A 20883-nucleotide genomic window follows, 5' to 3' on the forward strand; every position below is an offset into this window, starting at 1 on the left:
AACATGGACAATCAAAACGCTAGGGTTCTTCCTTTACAGCTTGGAAAAAAACCTGGCATTTTAAAATTCATTTAAAAAGTTTAAAATTATGGAATAAATTCGCAGACATCACTTAACTACTTTTATATCTGATTACAGCCTTTTTAAAAAATATGAAACTGAATAAAAATTGTATCACTTTGAATGTTTTCAATCAACATTAAAAATTTTTTTTGTTAAAGTTTTCAAAATTAAAATTAGTAAAACGTACCACAGAACTATCTCCATGTGTCAGGGAGGAAATTGCAGGAGACAAAATAGTGTTCGATGTTAGTTACAACTCAGTAGCAACATAGTGAACTCTTTGTTAAGCACCTTTGAGACTCTTATCAGACAAAGAAACCACCTCCTATTATGCTTATCCGAAGCAATTTCTAAGAGCAGCACTAGGAGTCTTCCACTTACAAAAATTCATGTAGACGGGCGCCTGTAGTCCCAGCTACATGGGAGGCTGAGGCAGGAGAATGGCGTGAACCCGGGGGGCGGAGCTTGCAGTGAGCAGAGATCGCGCCACTGCACGCCATCCAGCCTGGGCGACAGAGTGAGACTCCGTCTCAAAAAAAAAAAAGGAAAAAAAAAAAAAAAAAATTCAGGTAGGGGGAGATAATCTGAGCCTTTTTCTTTACAACCTATACCTCCCTGTGTCCAGCCCAGGCTTCCCTTTCTCAGGAGCCCTTCTGGCTATGGCATCTCACATTAACAACCCACCCACTTCTCCGGTACAGCTGCTGATGAAGCAAATTGCAGTAACTATCCCACAACCTAAGACTTCAACTTAACTTTCCAAAGCATAATTCCCCAGCAGGCACTCTTGATAAATCTTTGGTTCCCACTCTAACAGCTGCTCTCAGACCCTCTTTGGCTGGCTCCTGAGGCCCAGGAAAGTTATGAAGATCCAATCAACAGAGAGGATATTATTTACAAACACTTTAAAAGCTATAAAGTGCTCTAGACCTGTAGAGATTCTTAGTAGTGCTTTTTCTCTGAAAGGTTTTTATAGATCCTTTTAGAGTGGGCCAGAAGGATTTGAGCAATGTGGAGATATTACAAAAAAAATTAAGAAAAATTCCCACATTTTTCCAGATGCCAAAATACCCACAGAAGTAAACATTTATTACTGAATATTTACCATGGCAAATATTGCTATTTTAAGATGCAGTAACATTATTCTTTTTCATTTCAATGTGATCAATCAGATAAGAATAAAATGAAGAAATCTGCATTTGAGACAGAAATGATAGTGGGGTTAGAGTTTGATAAAATTAGGTAATAAAAAAATAATTCCATTTCTGGTATGGATTTTTGTTTTATTCTTTTATGTGGATGTTCCATGTGAACACTGAAATCTAGATGCATACTAATTAGTAATTCATATTCATCAACTTGTATAACAATACTCAATATAATGGTGATTAGCTTTAGATATTTATAGTATCATGAATAACTAGTTAGAAAAATACATCATTTTTGTTAAAAGTTACATTATGTTCCATAGGAGAATTTGTGCCCTGATATTGGGGGAAGATACAATGATGTTTTTAACCTCCACATCCCCAGGAAGCTGAACAAATTTGTTCACATACCTGGAAAGTAGTCGATAATGGATTTATTTTCTAAAGAGTTCTTTTTTAGTCTTATCATCTTATTGATTTTTTTTTTTTAATCTATGGAAGAAATTAGTCTGCCAAAAAGTATTTTGAACTCCAATAAACCTTGTCCTAGGCCAAGGAAATATAGGCATAGGCAACAACTCTCAAGGTCCCATCCCCTCTTGGCTACTCAAAGGCATAGCTCTAGCAGTTAACAATTGCCTCTCCTGCATCCTATTGTTTTCTTTCTAGTGACTATTTCCCTTCAACTCAAAAACATGCCGTCATCTTATTGTAAATGCAAAACCTTTCCTTTATGCCACTGTCCCATTTCACCTTGAATTATCAGCAGCATTTGACCTAAATGATCGTTGCTCGATTGTTGGCTTTCAGAACACACCACACTCTATACTTTTTCCTTTTACTTCACAGCTCTTTCTTAGTTTTCTTTTTGGTAACTTCTAGTCGCTCTGATTTTAAAATGTGAAATTTCCAGAGCTCTGACCTTAGACATTTTCTGTTTTCTGTCTCAGTTCTGTATGTGTTGATCTCATCTAGTCTCGTGGCCTTAAATTCTACCAATATGCCAACAACTTCCAAATTTATGTCTCCAGGATGGATCTCTTCCCTGAACGCTAGATTAATAAATTTGACTGATTACTTTACATGCCCGCTTGGAGATAAGTATCTTAAACATAATATGTCTAAAATTAAATTTCTAATATTCTCCATAAAAGCTGTTCATCCCACAGCTTTCTCTATCTCAGTAATTGGCAACTCTATATTTCCATCTACCCAGGCTAGACATATTTAACTGAGTCTTGACTGTATCCTCTATAGTATATATTCAATTTATGATCAAATTCTGTTGACTCTAACTTCAAAATATAATCAGCACCGACTTTTTTTCAACTCTTTTGCTGCTACTACCCACATCTAAGCCTCCCTCATTTGCCACCCAGATTATAGTCTCCAAACTGTGCTTACACTTCTTCCATCTATTATCAACATAGAGCCTCTTTAAATGACAGATCTTGAACCCCACTGCCTAAAAACCCATAATGGTTTCACTTTTAATTTAGAGCAATGGCATAAATTCACACAGTGCCCATGTGTGGATCTATCCCCTATTCATTCTGACAGCATGGGCATGATGAATTGTTTCCCCACTTCCTCTGCAAGGCTGATGTTCCGATTGTTGCTTGAGCATTTAAATATGGTTCCACCTTACTTTTGCACTTGCTGTTCTCTCGCTGGTATGCTTTCCTCCCATTTATCCTTATGACCTGCTTCCTTCCTTTCTTCAGAAAATAATCAGCTTATTTATTTATTTATTTATTTATTTATTTATTTATTTATTTTGAGACAGAGTTTCGCTCTTTTTGCCCAGGCTGGAGTGCAATGGTGCGACCTTGGCTCACCGCAACCTCTGCCTCCTGTATTCAAACGACTATCTTCCCTCACCCTGGGGTTACAGGCATGTGCCAACACCTCTGGCTAATGTTTAGTAGAGACGGGGTTTCTCCATGCTGGCCGGGCTGGACTAGTCTCAAACTCCTGACCTCGTGATCCGCCCGCCTCGGCCTCCCAAAGTGCTGGGATTACAGCCATGAGCCACCACGCCCGGCCAATAATCAACATTTTAATAAGGGTTTTTCTGGCCACGCTATTTAATATTACACTTCTTCAGAGCTTCCTATTTTTATGCGCTGTTTTATTTTATCTATAACACGCATCACTTTCTGACATATTATCTAATGCATTTGTAATTGACTTTGTTTCTTCACTACCTTACTGTACTTTAACTCCTTGAGAACAGAAATTTTTATCTGTTTGGTTCATTGCTATATTCCCAGTGCGTGGCATATAGTAGGTGCCAGAAAATATGAATGTTGAATGAACACATGAATGGATGAAACAGGCTCAAAATTTAGTTGTGAAAATAAGGTTAACACTTAAGAAAAAAAATAGAAATGGCAGAGGATGTACGGAATTATGACACCAAAGTTCAGAAAAAGAGATTTCAAGGTCTGGAAGCTTTAGTGAACATCTTTGTGGGCATTCTGGGCATTCAGTTATATTCTTAGTAACCATAAGATAAAGTTAAATTGGGCATTTGATTAATGAGCTCTGAGAAACTGAATCTTCAACTATATATTTCAAAAAAGATACCCACCCTCTCTCATCTCTGATCACATTATCAAACTTCTGTGCTGCTGCTGGATACAAATTGTCTACTATGCCTAAATAGTAACTCCTCTAACTTTACTAACGGGGAAAATAAGCTCATCTTCCTTGTCCAGACTCAAACACTACCTGGTCTTTGCATTAACTAGATGATAAATTCCATGAGGGTAGACACTGAATCTGTTTTGCAAACCACCATTTCATCAGTACCCAGTACAAAATAGGAATAAGCATAGGTATTTGTTGAATGAATGAGTGACTCTTCCCTGACTCTTATATTACTACCACTTCACCATTTTTGATTTCATAGTATATTTCTCATGCTCTTTCTAGTATTGTATTATTTTAATGACATGTATTTGTCATATCTACAATAACTTTTCTTTCTTTCCAGGTTTATTGAGTTCTGATTAGCCAATTATATATATATATATATATATATATATATGGGCATACAGTGTTCTTACTTGGTATAGGTGTATGTCATAAAATAATTAGCACAATCATGCTGATTAACATATCTATCACCTCACATAATTACCTCTTAATTTATGTGGCTAGAATATGTGAGATCTATTCTCTTAGAAAATTTCAAAGACACAATACATTATTAACTAGAGTCACCATGCTGTACGTTAGATCTCGAGAACTTATTCAACTTATAAAAGTTTATAGACTTTGGCCAGCATCTCTACATTTTCCCTACCTTCCAGTTTCTTGTAATTGCCATTCCACTATTTCCATAAGTTTGACTCTTTCGTTTTCTGCATATAAATGATATCGTACAGTATTTGTCTGTGTCTGCCTTATTTCACTTAGTATATATATTTCAGGTTCATCTGTGTTGTCAGAAAGGACAGTAATTTTTTTATTTATAATGCAAAATAATATTCTATTATATATGTAAATATAACAAATTTTCCTTATTCATTTACACACCAATGGGCACTTAGATTGTTTCCCTACCTTGCTTATTGTACATAAATGGCAATGAATTTGGGAGTGCAGATATCTTCTTGACATACTGATTTTATTTCCTTTGGAAATATACCCAGCAGTGGGATTGCTGAATCTTATAGTAGTTCTACCTTTAAATTTTGAAGAACCTTCATACTGTTTTCCATAATTGCTACACCAGTTAATATTCCCACCAAGAATGTATAAGGATTCCCTTTTCTCCACATTCTCCCAACACTTGTTATCTTTTACTTTTTGATAAATAACCAACTTGACAGTTGTAAGGCAATATCTCATTGTGGTTTTTATTTGTGTTTTCCTGTTGATTAGTAATTACTTAAAGAAATGCCTTTTATTATACCTGTTAGCCTTTTAATGTACCTTTTTTGGCAAGATGTCTTTTCAGGTCCTTAACACATTTTTGAATTGGGTTATTTATTTTTTTGCTATTGAGTTGTAGGAATTCCTTGTATATGTTTGCTATTAACATACTATCATCAGTTATATGACTTGGTAATATTTTCTTCTATTGCCATGCAGAAACTTTTTAACTTGATACAGTCCCATGTGTTTATTTTGCCTTCCTTGTCCATGTTTTCATGTCATATTAATGAATTAATTGTCATGACCAATGTCAAGGAGCTTTTCCTCCATGTTTTATCTTAGAAGTTTTGTGATTCAAGTGTTATTCTTAAATTTTTAATTAATTTTGATTTCATTTTTCTATATGGCTAAGATAAGGGTTCAATTCATTCTCTGCATGTGGATATTCCGATTTTCCAAACACAATTTGTTGAAGAGATTTTCCTTACCCCATTGTGTATTATTAATGCCTTTGTCAAAAATTAGTTGACTACAAATATGTGACTAATTCTGGGCTTTCTATTTTGTTCCATTGGTCTATAGTCTGTTTTTATACCAGAGCCATATTGTTTTGATTACTATAGCTTTGCAAGATATTTTAAAATCAAGAAGTATGATACTGCCAGCTTTATTCTTTATTGAGATTGCTTTGGCTCCACAATAATTTTTAGAATTTTTTTCTTTTTGTGAAAAATGCCATGGAAATTTTGATAGGGATTTTGTCAAATCTGTAAATTACTTTGGGTAGTATGGTCATTTTAACAATATTAACTCTTCCAATCCATGAACATGGAATGTCTGTGCATTTGTTTGTGTCTTCCTCAATTTATTTTATCAGTGTTCTATACTTTTCAGTGTACAGATATTTCACCTCATTGGTTAAATTTATTCCTAAGTGTTTTATTCTTTTTGATGTTATTGTAAATGGAGCTGTTTTCTTAAATTTTTTTGGGTGCTTTATTGTTAGTGTATAAAAACACAACTTGTTTTGTACGTTGATTTTGAATTCTGTAACTTTACTGAATTTGTCTATTAATTCTTACAGTATTTGGTGGAGACAGAATAACTTTTAAACTCTTGAAAATTGGGCTATATCTATTCCATGTTTGCCTTTTTCACTTTTCCCTCTCTCAGAATGTATAAATATGAGGTACTCAATTGGTAAGCATTTACATTGCATGGTATATTAGTTAGCTGTTACTGCCTTAAAAATAACTACAAAATCTTAGGGACCCAAGAAAATAAGTATTTTACTCATGCTTTTGCAGTGCAGTAGGGGTTCAGCTAATGCAGTCTGGGCTTGGCTAGGAGGCTATAACTTGTAGGTTCAGCTTGAAAATGTTCCACATGTCTCTTGTCTGCTTTGATCAATAAATTAGCTGGGCTACGTTCTCAGGGTAATGTTCTCAGATCAAACTGAGGGTTGGGCTGCTATTTCTCATGGCCCAATAATGAGATGCAGACAAACTGGGAAGGAATAGAGTTTTATTTCCGTAACCAGCTACAGGGAGAAAGTCTAGAAATTATTGTCAGGCCAATTCAAAATTACAATGTTTTCCAGAGCCTACACACCTTCTTAGCTGTATGTCTACACGTAAGTGTGCATTCATCTAAAGACGTAAGTGATTAAGTTCTTTTAATCTGTAACTAAGGTCTGAGTCCTGAAGACCTTCCTATGGATCCTTATTAAATTTACTTAATCTAAATGGGTCCAGGTGCTGGGGTGATTACCCTTATCTTGTCTCCTGCTAAATCATGGAGGTTTGGGGAGTGCCATCAGACCTCCAATAAACTTGTTTGTGGAGGCCTAGGGAGTTTCTTCAGACCCCCAATAGAACTTGTTTAATCCTAAATGGGTCCTGTTAAGAATTCTTTCATAATTTTGTCATGCTTTAAGGTCCAGGAAAGGGCTAGGCAAAACTCTAGGTGGGCTTTCGTTACATTCCACCTTTGTATAAGGGTACTGGCTTTTCTTAGCTTTTAATGTTTAATTTAACCACTGAGTCAGTACTGAAATAGTTGTTATGGAGGCCTGCATTAGCGAGACCTGGCCTGCCACAGTAATGGCAGAAAGCAAGAGAGTAAGCTGAACTATGCAATGCCGCTGATGGCCTAGGTTTACTTAGAAAACTCGTTTGCATACACTTTCTTTTAATTCCCAGTCTAAGCCAGAAGACAACGGGCAAAGAAATGCACTGTCTTTCACTGGTAGAAAAGCTATAGAATCAAATGACAAAAGATGAAAAAATAGGCCAAGGTGAAGAACATGGGCTAAAAATGTCACATACATTGACTTGATAATGCGATCAGTCACATACATTAGCTTAAAATGTCTGCTCATTATACCAGAGCATGGAGTGTGGAGCTTTACAGGGTTTCACAGCACTTTCATTCATTCCACAAAACTTTTTAGAGTTCCTACCATGTGTCAGGCCTTAGTCTAGCTCAGGAGGATACAAAAAATGAATAAAAGACACAATAACATTATAAAACAAACAGGAAAGTAGTGACCTATTTTACAAAGGAGTTAAGTGATTTGGTTAAGTTCATGCACATAGTAAATAGGAGATCCTGGAACTGAACATAGGTTGTTTTGTCATAAAAATAAAGTCTACACTATTTTCCAATTTACCTATAATCGTGACAGGATTAGAATGCCACATAGAGTTCATAATGTAAATGCAGAGACAAGGGGAGAGAAAATCTTACTCTATTCTATATCTATATCATTGGATAAAAGAGGGCAGCTTGCTCAGTAACCAACTATCCCAGGCCATGTGTAAGATATGCTGCCATTAGCTAAGATGATTCCTGGACCTACCTTCTCGTTTTCAGTGAGTGAGACTATACACATCATTTTGGGGCAATGACTCCAAAGGAAGAGGCTTTGAAAAGAGATATCACTATAAGTATATGAAAACACACCTTGGAACTTCATTAGTAAATTGAAATCCTGTATTTTTCTTTTGTTATTACCTTGTGCATTTTAACATTGCCTTACCCAAGAAGCTGTTTCTCATAGGAACATATTGATTTACTCCAGTCTTACAGCTGGAGTTGGGAAGTGCCTTGAATAACAATAAGGTTTTTCCATGAAATATGACTTAATTTGGTGAATAACTGCTGATACAAGATGGCAGATTCATTAAACTGCCTGGCTGATCAATGTGCTACCATTTGAAAAGCTAGACTGGGAACTAAATAGCTTTTCACATTGGTTGTCAGACATCCTTTTAAATGTCTTGTTACAAGTTATGACAGATGTATGAGAAACAGCTTTAGGTAATCAGAAAGTCAAGCCAGCAGTGTGAATCTACCAGTGGGGGAAATCACCTATGTACAACAGGTGCTGCTTCCTAGGCTTATGTTTTTCAAGGAGTGTTCTGTATCAAACCAGAAATAAAATGTGGTTTGCTCTCTCCCTGGTAACAATGGCAGTGGAATACACATCCTTTATTATAAAGCAGCTGCTTCCCCTGTTTTCTCAATTTGCAATGAATACAAAGCTCCCTAAGTTCAAGTAGGAACCTGTTCTTCCTATAATCTGTGCCAGCACATTATTTTATATAAGAAAGTCACAAGAGCAGAGTCTTTATTGAAGAATTTGGGACTTCTGGTGCTTATTCTGGAAACATCCATGTCCCTGATACTTTCTAGCCGTGAGCACCAGGTTTGGGTTGCACAGTTCATTGCTTGGCTCCAAATCTTAGGGAGTTGTCTTAATCAGCAACAGCCAACCCCGCTCTGACTATCCCAGTTAGGATTAACAGAGGAGGGAAAATTTCTTGCCTCAAAGAACAGTCATGCAACTGTACTCAGTTGGCAAGGCATCCAAAGTATAGTCCACCGATGGGGAGCCACAGTTATGGACCTGAGAATTTTTAATTTTAGCTCATTTTCAGTGGGAGTTCTACAGCTGGAGCTATGATTTTGAAAATGCTCTAATTTGATGTAATGGTGATTATCTTCTAATCGCTTCCCTGCTTGGTGAACTCCTATCCTCCTGTGAAAGGATGTGGATATTGAAGTCTTATTCATAATTCTGCTCTTATTCCCTTTTATATAAAGTGAAGGTCAGAATATGCCTCCCCTCAAAAAACTCTCTGTAGTTTTTCTGTCCTAAATACCATTTCAAAACAAGGAAATAAAAACAGTATGAACATAATGTATGTTAGAAATTGTACTTGTGGTTGGGAAAAGAAAAAGAATTGATGACCCCAACCCCTTATCTGTGCTGTCATTGTCCTATCTGTAGGGTGCCAGTGCATTTCATCTCACCTTCCTGTTGAGCTAGTTAGAACAAATGGACTGATAAAGATAAAACACAGTTGCTTCATTAAAATATGTCATACTTAAGGCTTTACAATGGTCTAGATTCAGTGTAACCAGGACATGGAGTATACACAGACATAAGTCAATTATGAGAGGTTTAAGAGATTTAATGAGGAGGGCCAGTGACAGGTTTCTCAGCTATAGGCAAAAAACAATAGGTGTAGACATAGTGAATGGAAAACCCCATTAGAGGAACCCAATGAGTTTGGAGTTGAAAGACTAGTCTATGGGTTGGCAAACTTTTTATGTTAAAATCTAGATAGTAAATAATTTAGACTTTGCAGGTCATATGGTCTCTTTTGCAAGTACTGTACTCAACTTAGATATTATAGAATGAAAACAGTGATAGTTGATATGCCAATAAATGAGTGTGGCCATGTTTCAATAAAATGTTAGACTTAGTCAAAGATAAACCAGAGTGTGCATCAAGGACTTAGGTTTGAGGTCACAGAGTATTGGGTCAGTTAACCAGATCCAAAATACAGTTTCAGAATAGAATCCATGGTAAGACAGATAAGCTAAACCACTGGGGTACTGACTGACAGATTCTTAGAGAACTCCCTGTTCTGACTAAAAGAAATGGTACTGAAATCTAGGTGATACTCAGTACAAAAATGTCCATCTCATCTAGTCCTAAGGCAATTATAGTTACGGCATCTCTGGAAGATTAGATGAATGACAGAACTAGAACATGACATGAACTAGAACGTGTCATAAAATAAAACAATAAGAAAATTATTAAATTTGCCTAAGCAAAATAAAACAAAACACATACACTAATACTATTTATATTACTTGAGAAATTGATTATTTTCTCTGAGCTCCAGCTTATCCCACAGTTCTATCTTTTATGTAAATGAAATACAAAGGGTACTTACCTTAAAAAGTGTTGTAAGGGCAAAAATGAGTTTTGACATATGTAAAGCGTTTAATCCAGTATACTTTTACTGAATTAAGTCCCCTAATAAAAGGTAAGAGCTACTTTTGTTATTATTAGTTTTTGTGATCTCAATTTGTACTGCACTTAAATATATACTCTGCCATGTTTTATTGCTTTTTTAAAAAACTGCTATATTCTATAAAATGGTCTTCTAAAAGAATTCATTTTAGGAAAGGATAAATAAAATGAAAGCCATAAACAAAATAAAGATTGAGTGAAAATTTGATTGGATGTAGATATAGAGCAAATACCAAATTTCATTCTGACTAGGATATGACCACTGTGACATTATATGACAAGGTGATTGTTTCTCTCTCTACCTCCTTTTCTTATTCCTTTTCCTGTTTCTTTATGCCTGGACACAGGGAAAGGAAAGAGTGGGAAAAGTTATAGGGCAAATGTATAGCTTCATTTTATAAATCAAATGCAGAATAATGCTTAATGATAACATAAAGATTGGGGAAAACAAACAGACAAAATGATATGCAAATCTAATGAAAGAACTAAAATCTGGATATTAGTAATAATTCAGAGCATTTTAGGATCTATGCTCTCCTCAAGCTTTGTGGGAAGTCCAGTGCTCAAATTTACTCTAAATTCTTTGCCATCTATTTGGCCATAGCAACTAAAAACTCAATAAAAAGAATAGCATAGCAAATAAAATTAATGTGTTTACTGTAAGGCATATTCGGGACTATATATATTAACTAACTTAATTCTCAAAATATACCTAAGAGGCAAACGTCATTATTGTGCCCATTTTACAGATGGAGAAAACTGACATACAAACAGGCAAAGAATTTGACCAAGATGGTGCATTAAATAGCAGAGCCAGGATTTTCACCCAGAGAAGCTAGCTCCAGAGCATAAGCGCTTAAGTGTACAATGATGCTTCAAATTTTCAAGAAGCCAGTTCCAGCATTAGTGTGGCCATCTTGTCCCATTAAACCAGAACTTTTTTTTGGTTTTGTTACTGAAAGTCCTGCATCCTGGGAACTCTCTGGACAGTGGATCACCCTGACATACCTCGCTTAATCAAGTTTGACTTGTAAAAGAAAACAAAAAGACCCTAAGCTGTTAAAACAGATGTCACAAGATCCACTCACTAATGCTCAGGCATTCTAATTAAAAGGGAAATGTCCACACTATCGCAAAGTGCGTCTGACCTTAGTTTAGATGCAATTATAATGGATTTGTTTAACTGGCTTCCCAACTAAGAAGGAAGTAGCTAAAGAAATCAAGAGTTGAAATTGACAGAGAAAAAAAAAAACTAAAAATTATAAGGACAAAATATGAGGACATTTAATGACACTTAATAACATTTAATTGCACATTAGTTAATGCACTGCGTTTGTCAGTGACAAAAAAATCTGCTTGAACCATCCTCAGCAACAGGAAAAAATTATCAGAAATACTTGTAAAGAAGGGCATGGATGCCATTGGAAGCTGCTTCCTCTTATCACTGCTTCTCTTTTTGTGGCTTTATTCTTCTCTCAGGCTGCCTCTCTCTTCATGGCTAAAGATAGGAAACAAACACATCCTAAATGTTGTATCTTCAGTCATAGAAATAAAAGGTGATTATTTTAGTCCAAATTTTAAAATCCCATGAAAAGAACCATTTTCCTACTTTGGATCATGCAGCCATTTCTGAGACAAAGTATCTGCTGCCAGAGTTGGGGGTCACATAACGATATTGGTTTGGCTGTGTCCCCGCCCAAATCTCATCTTGAATTCCTATGTGTTGTGGGAGGGATCTGGTGGGAGGTAATTGAATCATGGGGTCAGGTCTTTTCCTGTGCTATTCTCACGATAGTAAATAAATCTCATGAGATCTGATTTTTTTTTTTTTTTTGAGATGGAGTCTTCCTCTGTTGCCCAGGCTGGTGTGCAGTGGCACGATCTTGGCTCACTGCAAGCTCCACCTCCCAGGTTCACACCATTCTCCTGCCTCAGCCTCCTGAGTAGCTGGGACTACCATTGCCTGCCACCATGCCTGGCTAATTTTTCTAAATTTTTAGTAGAGATGGGATTTCACCATGTTAGCCAGGATGGTCTCGATCTCTTGACCTCGTGATCCACCTGCCTCAGCCTCCAAAGTGCTGGGATAACAGGCATGGGCCACCAAGCCAGACAGAGATCTGATGGTTTTATACAGGGGAGTTTTCCTACACAAGCTCTCTCATGGCCTGCTGCCATCCATGAAAGACATGATTTGCTCCTCCTTGCCTTCTGCCATGATTTTGAGGCCTCCCCAGCCACGAGGAATTCTAAGCCCATCAAACTTCTTTCTTTTGTAAATTGCCCTTCTCGGGTTTGTCTTTATCAGCAGCGTGAAAAAGGACTAATTTACATAACAACATGGCAGCTTTGTGTGGCAGACTGCCACTGCTACTACTTGAGACCGTCATTACAACAGTTACTACTGTTACTGCTTGAGACCATCATTACCAGATTGAACAAAGGGGGACGAATGTAGAAATGAAAACTTAAGACAAAAGAAACTGTTTTGAAGAAAGGGACCAGGGGAAGAAGAAGAGAACTCCCTGCTTCTAGTGAGCAAAGGCAGTCCCTGAGCTTCCACAGCCCTTCATATTTATTGGGTAGAAAGAGTAGAGGGGAGGAGGTGACGACTAGTCAGCTGCTTAATTGATCACAGTTCACATTATGGCTAACAGGCTTCAGATGTGCCTAATCACAGGAAAAACTTGTGCCTGGGTTGTGACTGCCCTCAGCATTCCTTCTGGGTGGCAGGCACAGTTTGTCAGTTTGCCAACATTCTGCATTTATGAGAACAGTTTGCTGTTTACTCATATAGCCTCCAGTGGTATACCGAGTTGATCACGACCCTCAATCTTTGAGCCTCCAACAGCTTTGAAGGAACCATATTCCTAAGTGGAGAAGAGTGCTTTCCAGAAGGACATTGTGAAGATGTTCACTACCATTCTCTGCTGAGCTGTACAGCGCACTCACACACTGACTCTCAACCAACCCCAATACACATTCTCTTTTGCTCTTCTTTTTGTGTGTAGATCATTAAAATGTCCCTGTTTAATGAATTTTAAATATCCTACATATAAACACAAAAATTTCACCTCCCCCACCAAAGGGAAAAATTAAACACTTGTCCAGCTGACTATGATTTTTACAGAGTTGTTATTTACAAACTGTAAGCCTGACAAACAGGGTGGAAGTGGAATGGGGCAGCATAAAAGTTACCCTTCTAAGTTTGAACTTTTTGTGTGACAGCATAGCTAAAGTCATGGCCTCTTCTAATTAGTCTGCATCATGCCATGATTCTACCTCAAACAGTACTTCAGTCAATACTAATCAATTTAACAAGCCAAGATACCCAATATGTAATAATGGAGAAAAAAAAAATCAAATTCCCTCTTATTGAAGAGGAAAGTTAAAAATAGGATCAATATACCTTGGTCTATTAGAACATAAGCTGTATAGGGGTGGAGATTCGACTGATATATTCCTAGTACCAGACACACAGTAGTCACTCAATATGTAATTATTTAATAAATGGGCCTCTTTTCTTTGTTTTATTCCCTGGACATAGAGTGTATTATTTGATCAACTGATATGGCTACTGAAATTCTGTTAGCTGTTCTCAGTAATACCTGAGAGAGTAAAAGGGATATATTAGGTTTGTTATGATTAATAGATGACTTTCAGTTGACTGCACACTGAACCTCAATCATTATTCAAAATGTGGATATTGATCCTCAATTAGTCATTCATTGTATGTGCTTCATTTCCTAACTCAAGTATTCAGGTTCTGACAGTATAACCATGACTAAAAAATTAAGCAAGCAACTGTCTAGGTTGCAAAGTTCATATGACTGTTTCCTTCTATACTCCTCTTTTTTACTGTTAGTTCTTAAACGTTAGCTCTGAAATTCAGGTATTTTGACAGGATTCAGAGAACCTGGTGAAAAGCTCGGATTTTCAATAGTGCTGACTACACGTCGTAATATGTTCCATGTTAGGTATGCCTATTGACTTTCTGAATATCTTGAGACTAGCATATTATTTTTCATATCTCTAAAAATGGAAATACAGATGAAAGTATGTTATTTGTAGCTATATAAAGCTATGTGAATTAATAAATTTGTAGGCTCTATATTATTTTATATTGAGAAGCCATGCCCGTATCTGCCATCTGTTATAGTGGCTTCAATGAGGCTGACTTCTGGCTTCGGCGCAGAGCATGTAGTCAAGCCCAGTTCACTAGAGTAGTTCATATCCTCGCCATAGTTAATGATTCAAGAATGGGTCGGTGACTCCAGTTGAGCTGATAAAAGCCATCTCTGGGAGTTGTTTTTCTAGGTTTATGAGTCAAATACAACTCTTACCTCTGGAAATATTAGAAACTCTAGTGCTTCCAGAGATCATATTTGCCAACAAGATGGAAAAGCATTGCTGAAACCAAAGACTACCCAGGGATGAAGACAGAGACCTGATGATGTTTTCAATTCTTGAATACTAATATGTCTTAAGTCAAATCTACCCTGGAGTTTTCAGTTTCATAAGCCTCCAAATTTTACTTTGACTTACACTAGATATAGTTGTATGGAACTTAGATTGTTTCAACCAAAATGTTCTGACAGAGTTCGTAGCAATTTGAAATAAACATATATAATGAAATATTTATAAGGCTTTTTAATACATTATGAAAGAGTGATATTGAAATAATGTTGGCATGAGAATTTTAAAATACAAACATCTGTAAGGGTACAAATATTATACAAGCATAAATACTAAAGGACAAGTTATAAAGATATAATAATGTACTCAAAACAATTCTCAGAAGCAGATTCAATTCAAAATAAATAGTTTCAAAATCTCTCTATGATTCCAGCAGTACTATGAAATCAATGTGCAAATAATGTTTTCTAAGATCATAAATAGTGTTTATACTTACTGTGTAAATTTTCTTAAAATGTGCTTTGAGTTCAATTTTCACAATCAATAAATACAATTTCTTGGTGACTTTCAAATGGTAACATGTAAGGAACAGTTTCTTTAACAGTAAGTGAAATTTCTTGTTTCTAAAGTGTAAAAGTGGAATATTGAGCCAAGCAATAATTTCAACATAGGAATAAAGTCGCTCTTTTTCATTTAAAGATGTAGAAAAGTGACTCCTTCTCAAGCCTATGTTAAATGTGCAGCCATTTGACTAAAGAAGGACAATTAAGACAATGTATCTTTTGTGAATATTAAAAAATTGTTTTTAAGACTTTGTAGGTAGAATCATATTTACTTACTGAAGGTAAGAAATCAACTGGGTAGCTCAAACAAAGAGGCCTGTTAGAATACAGCCTAATAATACAGTTTTAGGATAACTCTTCCACAAAGCACACCTAATGAATTTGAAAGCTTTTTCTTTATAAAATAGACATTTAGAAACAAAAGAAACTTTGGGAATATTTGTTGACTCTGTCAATCTCTTCTTTTTTCTTTTTAAAGCTCAGCCTAGCTGACATTTTGGGATGATTACCAAAATCAATAGTAATGGAACTGCCAACATAATAGCAAGATAGAGAAAAAATTAATGAAATACAAGATAATTTTGTTACATGGCCTCAGAAGAGCTGAAGGCCATAGGGAAATATTTAAATAAATCTTTTACATCAGTAATAAGCATACACATGCTAGTAGATAATAAAAATGACAAGGATATATTTTGCATAGAAAAAATACATTTGCTAATATTGTCTGTGTGAATAGCATCAATTTCAATATTCTTCAAACACAGTTTGTGAAATGAGATTTACACAAGATTTGGCAGTGCATAAATTACTCTTAAGGCATGAAGTATGATTTTCAGAGCCAAATTGACTATTTCAGAACAACCACACATCTTTAATAAAGTGCTGTGGTACTGTTCTGAATCTTTTCTAGAGGCCAAAAGAAGTCTACTCATTATGTTACAAGCATCTCTTACATCTTCTGAAGTTTAGGATTTTGCTATGCACTGAACAAAAAATAGACAAGCAAAACACAGAAACAATAACAGACACAGAACAAAAGAAGAATAAAAATATTCATACTCTAGACAAAATCTTGGATTGGTAGTTGAACTAAGAGACAAAGATTATAGCACTATTCTCCTAACAACCAAATCTGTGTCCCCAGATTGAACATATCCCAGACTATCTGGAAACAGTTTTGCTCTATTTTTAAATCAACTTTAATTTGGTGCTAAACTCTTTTTTAAGGTCACTCCTGTCTCTAAATTTCTATGATGTTATTGCATTTCATGTTTCCTGGGAAACAAAAAATCTAATTGATAGAAAACAGACACATGCTTTTAATGGCTCTGAATATATAGAAAGACATCCATTTAATTACAGGCACTGAATTATATATAAAAAACTTTGCAAGAATTCTTAAAAATTATTTGACTTCTCCTCATTCTCCATTAGAAATTGTTAGCTTTGTCCTTCTTAATATCACTTTCACCATACCTTTATTATGGTAACCATCTCTTTGTAGTAGTGTAGTTGGACAGTTCTCTGTCCTTTCTTTACCCTGCAGCGTGAGCTTCTTGAGAGCAGGACCTAGTTTCCTTTCTGTCTTTTTCTAAAATGTAATGTAATTATATTTTATTTTACTGTGACAAAAACATCTAACATGAGATCTACACTCTTAAGATTTTTTTTTCTTTTTCTTGAGACAGAGTCTCGCTCTGTCACCTAGGCTGGAGTGCAGCGTCGTCATCTTGGCTCACTGTAACCTCTGCCTCCTGGGTGGAAGTGATTCTTCTACCTCAGCCTCCCAAGTAGCTGGGACTACAGGTGTGCACCACCATGCCTGGCTAATTTTTGTATTTTTAATAGAGACGGGATTTCACCATATTGGCCAGGCTGATCTCGAACTCCTGACCTTGTGATCTGCCCACCTTGGCATCCCAAAGTGCTGGGATTACAGGTGTGAGCCACCGCACCCAGCCTTAAGAAATTTTTAAGTGTACAATTCATTTTTGTTGACTATAGGTACAATGCTGTACAGCAGATCTCAGAGTTTACTTATCTAGCTTGAGTGAAATTTATGCCAGTTGATCAGTAGTAACTCCCCATTTAACCTCTCCCTAGCCCCTGGTAACCACCATTCCACTTTTTGATTCTGAATTTGACTATTTTAGATACCTCACATAAAGGGAATCCTGCAGCATTTGTCTTTCTGTGACTGTCTTATTTCACTACAAATCCATGTTGTTGCATATCACAGAGTTCCTTTTTTGTTTTTTAAAGCCAAATAGTATCACATTTTATGTATATCCCACATTTTTGTTTATCCATTCTCCTGTTTATGGGCATTTAAGTTATTTCCACATATTGGCTATTTTAATAATGACACAATGAATATAGGAGTGCTAATATATTTTAAAGACTCTGATTGCAAATACTTTGGAAAAATTCTCAGAAGTGGGATTGCCAGATCATAAGGTAGGTGTCTTTTTTGTGTGTGTGGCGCTGTCATACTGTTTGCCATAGTGGCTGTACTACTTTGCATTCCCACCAATAATGGTCAAGGGTTCCAATTTCTCCTTGTCCTCACTAGCATTTGCTATATATATATATGTATTAAAACTGAACTGAACCTGGAAATCACCATCATTTGTTGTCTTTGGTGTTGTTTCTGTGTATATATATCTATATCTATCTATCTATATATACACACAGAAATTATATATATATAAAATTTAAATTGGTTTATTAGGGTTTTTGTTTTGTTTACTATTGAGTTGTAGGAGTTCTTGTATATATGTTGGAAACTCAACCTTTATCAGATATATAGTTATCTGATACTTCCTCCCATTCTTTATCTTGTTTTTTCATTCTGTTGTTTCCTTTGACATATAGAAGCTTTGTAGTTCGATGTGGTCCCTGTTGCTCATCTTCGTTTTTGTTGCCTGTGGTCTTGGTGGCATATCCATGAAATCATTCTTAAGACCACTGATGTAAAGGTTTTTCCCTAGGTTTTCCTCTCAGAGTTTTATAGTTTCTCATCTTAGGTTTAAACCTTTGTTCCATTTTCAGTTGATTCTTGTACATGGTGTAATAAAGAGGTCTAATTTCTTTCTCTTCCTTTTTTTGCATCTGGATATCCAGTTTTTCCACCATCATTTATCAAAGAGACTGTGCTTTCCTCATTTTCTGTTCTTGGAATCTTTATTGAAGATCAATTGACCATACATGCTTGGGTTTATTTCTGGACTCTCTATTGAGTTCCATTGGTCTATGTAACTGTCTTTATGTCAGTACTAGAGTGTTTTAATTACTGTAACTTTATAACACATTTTGAATTCAGAATGTTTGATGCTTCTAGTTTTTATCTTCTTTCTCAAGATTGACCTAATTATTCATGTGTTTTCTTATTATATAAAAATTTTAGAATTTTATCTATTTCTGTAAAAAATGCCATTCAAATTTTGCTAGGGATTGCATTAAATCTGTAGATTACTTCCAGTAGTGTGGACATTTTAATAATATTAAGTCTTCCAGTGCATGAATGGGATAGCTTTCCATTTGTTTGTGTCTTGTCTAACATAAATGTTTTGTAATTATTAGTATTCGTTTTTCATCTTCTTAGTTACATTTTATTACTAGTTATTTTATTCTTCTTAGTGCTATTATACATGAAATTGTACAAAAATTTCCTTCTAAGATATTTCAATTTAGTGTACAAAAATGCAACTGGAGGGTGCCAAGATGGCCGAATAGGAACAGCTCCAGCCTCCAGCTCCCAGCATGAGTGACCCATAAGATGGTTGATTTCTGCATTTCCAACTAAGGTACTGGGTTCATCTCACAGGGGTGTGTCGGACAGTCGGTGCAGGACAGTGGGTGCAATCCAATGAGTAAGAGCTGCAGAAGGGCGAGGCATCACCTCACCTAGGAAGTGCGGGGGGGAGGGAATTCCTTTTCTTAGTCAAGGGAAACCGTGACACACAACACCTGGAAAATTGGGTCACTCCCACCCTAATACTGCGCTTTTCCAAGGGTCTTAGCAAACGGCACACCAGAAGATTATATCCCACACCTGGCTGGGAGGGTCCCACGCCCACGGACCCTCCCTCATTGCTAGCACAGCAGTCTGAGATCTAACTGCAAGGCAGCAGTGAGGCTAGGGGAGGGGTGCCCACCATTGCTGAGGCTTAAGTAGGTATACAAAGCAGCAGGGAAGCTCAAACTGGGTGGATCCCACCAAAGCTCAAGGGGGCCTGCCTACCTCTGTAGACTCCACCTCTGGGTACAGGGCATAGCTAAACAAAAAGCAGCAGAAACCTCTGCAGATGTAAATGTCCCTGTCTGACTGCTTTGAAGAGAGTAGTGATTCTTCCAGCATGGAGGTTGAGATCTGAGAATGGACAGACTGCCTGCTCAAGTGGGTCCCTGACCCCTGAGTAGTCTAACTGGGAGAACCTAACAAGGAGTAGCCTAACTGGAGTGGACCTCTAGTAAACTCCAACAGAACTGCAGCAGAGCATTCTGACTGTTAGAAGGAAAACTAACAAACAGAAAGGACACTTACACCAAAACCCCATCTGTACGTCACCATCATCAAAGACCAAAGGTAGATAAAACCACAAAGATGGGGGAAAAACAGTGCAGAAAAGCTGAAAATTCAAAAAATCAGAACACCTCTCCCCCTCCAAAGGAACGCAGCTACTCTCCAGCAAAGGAACAAAGCTGGATGGAGAATTGCTTTGATGAGTTGAGAGAAGAAGGCTTCAGTTGATCAAACTTCTCAGAGCTAAAGGAGGGACAACTAACTCAGCTCAAAGAAACTAAAAACCTTGAAAAAAGATTTGAAGAATGGATAACTAGAGTAACCAATGCAGAGAAGTCCATAAACGACCTGATAGAGATGAAAACCATGACACAAGAACTATGTGACAAATGCACAAACTTCAGTAACTGACTTGATCAACTGGAAGAAAGAGTATCAGAGATTGAAGATCAAATGAATGAAATGAAGTGAGAAGAGAAGTTGAGAGAAAAAAGAGTAAAAAGAAATGAACAAAGCCTCCAAGAAATATGGGATTATATGAAAAGACCAAATCTACATCTGATTGGTGTGCCTGAAAGTGACGGGGAGAATGGAACCAAGTTGGAAAACACTCTGCAGGATATTATCCAGGAAAACTTCCCCTACCTAGCAAGGCAGGCCAACATTCAAGTTCAGGAAATACAGAGAATGCCACAAAGATACTCCTCGAGAAGAGCAACTCCAAGACACATAATTGTCAGATTCAGCAAAGTTGAAATGAAGGAAAAAATATTAAGGGCAGCCAGAGAGAAAGGTCAGGTTTCCCACAAAGGGAAGCCCATCAGACTAAGAGCAGATCTCTCAGCAGAAACTCTACAAGCCAGAAGAGAGTGGAGGCCAATATTCAACATTCTTAAAGAAATAATTTTCAACCCAGAATTTCATATCCAGTCAAACTAAGTTTCATAAGTG

This window comes from Chlorocebus sabaeus, chromosome 27, assembly GCF_047675955.1.
Source record: "Chlorocebus sabaeus isolate Y175 chromosome 27, mChlSab1.0.hap1, whole genome shotgun sequence".
NCBI classification, from domain to species: domain Eukaryota; kingdom Metazoa; phylum Chordata; class Mammalia; order Primates; family Cercopithecidae; genus Chlorocebus; species Chlorocebus sabaeus.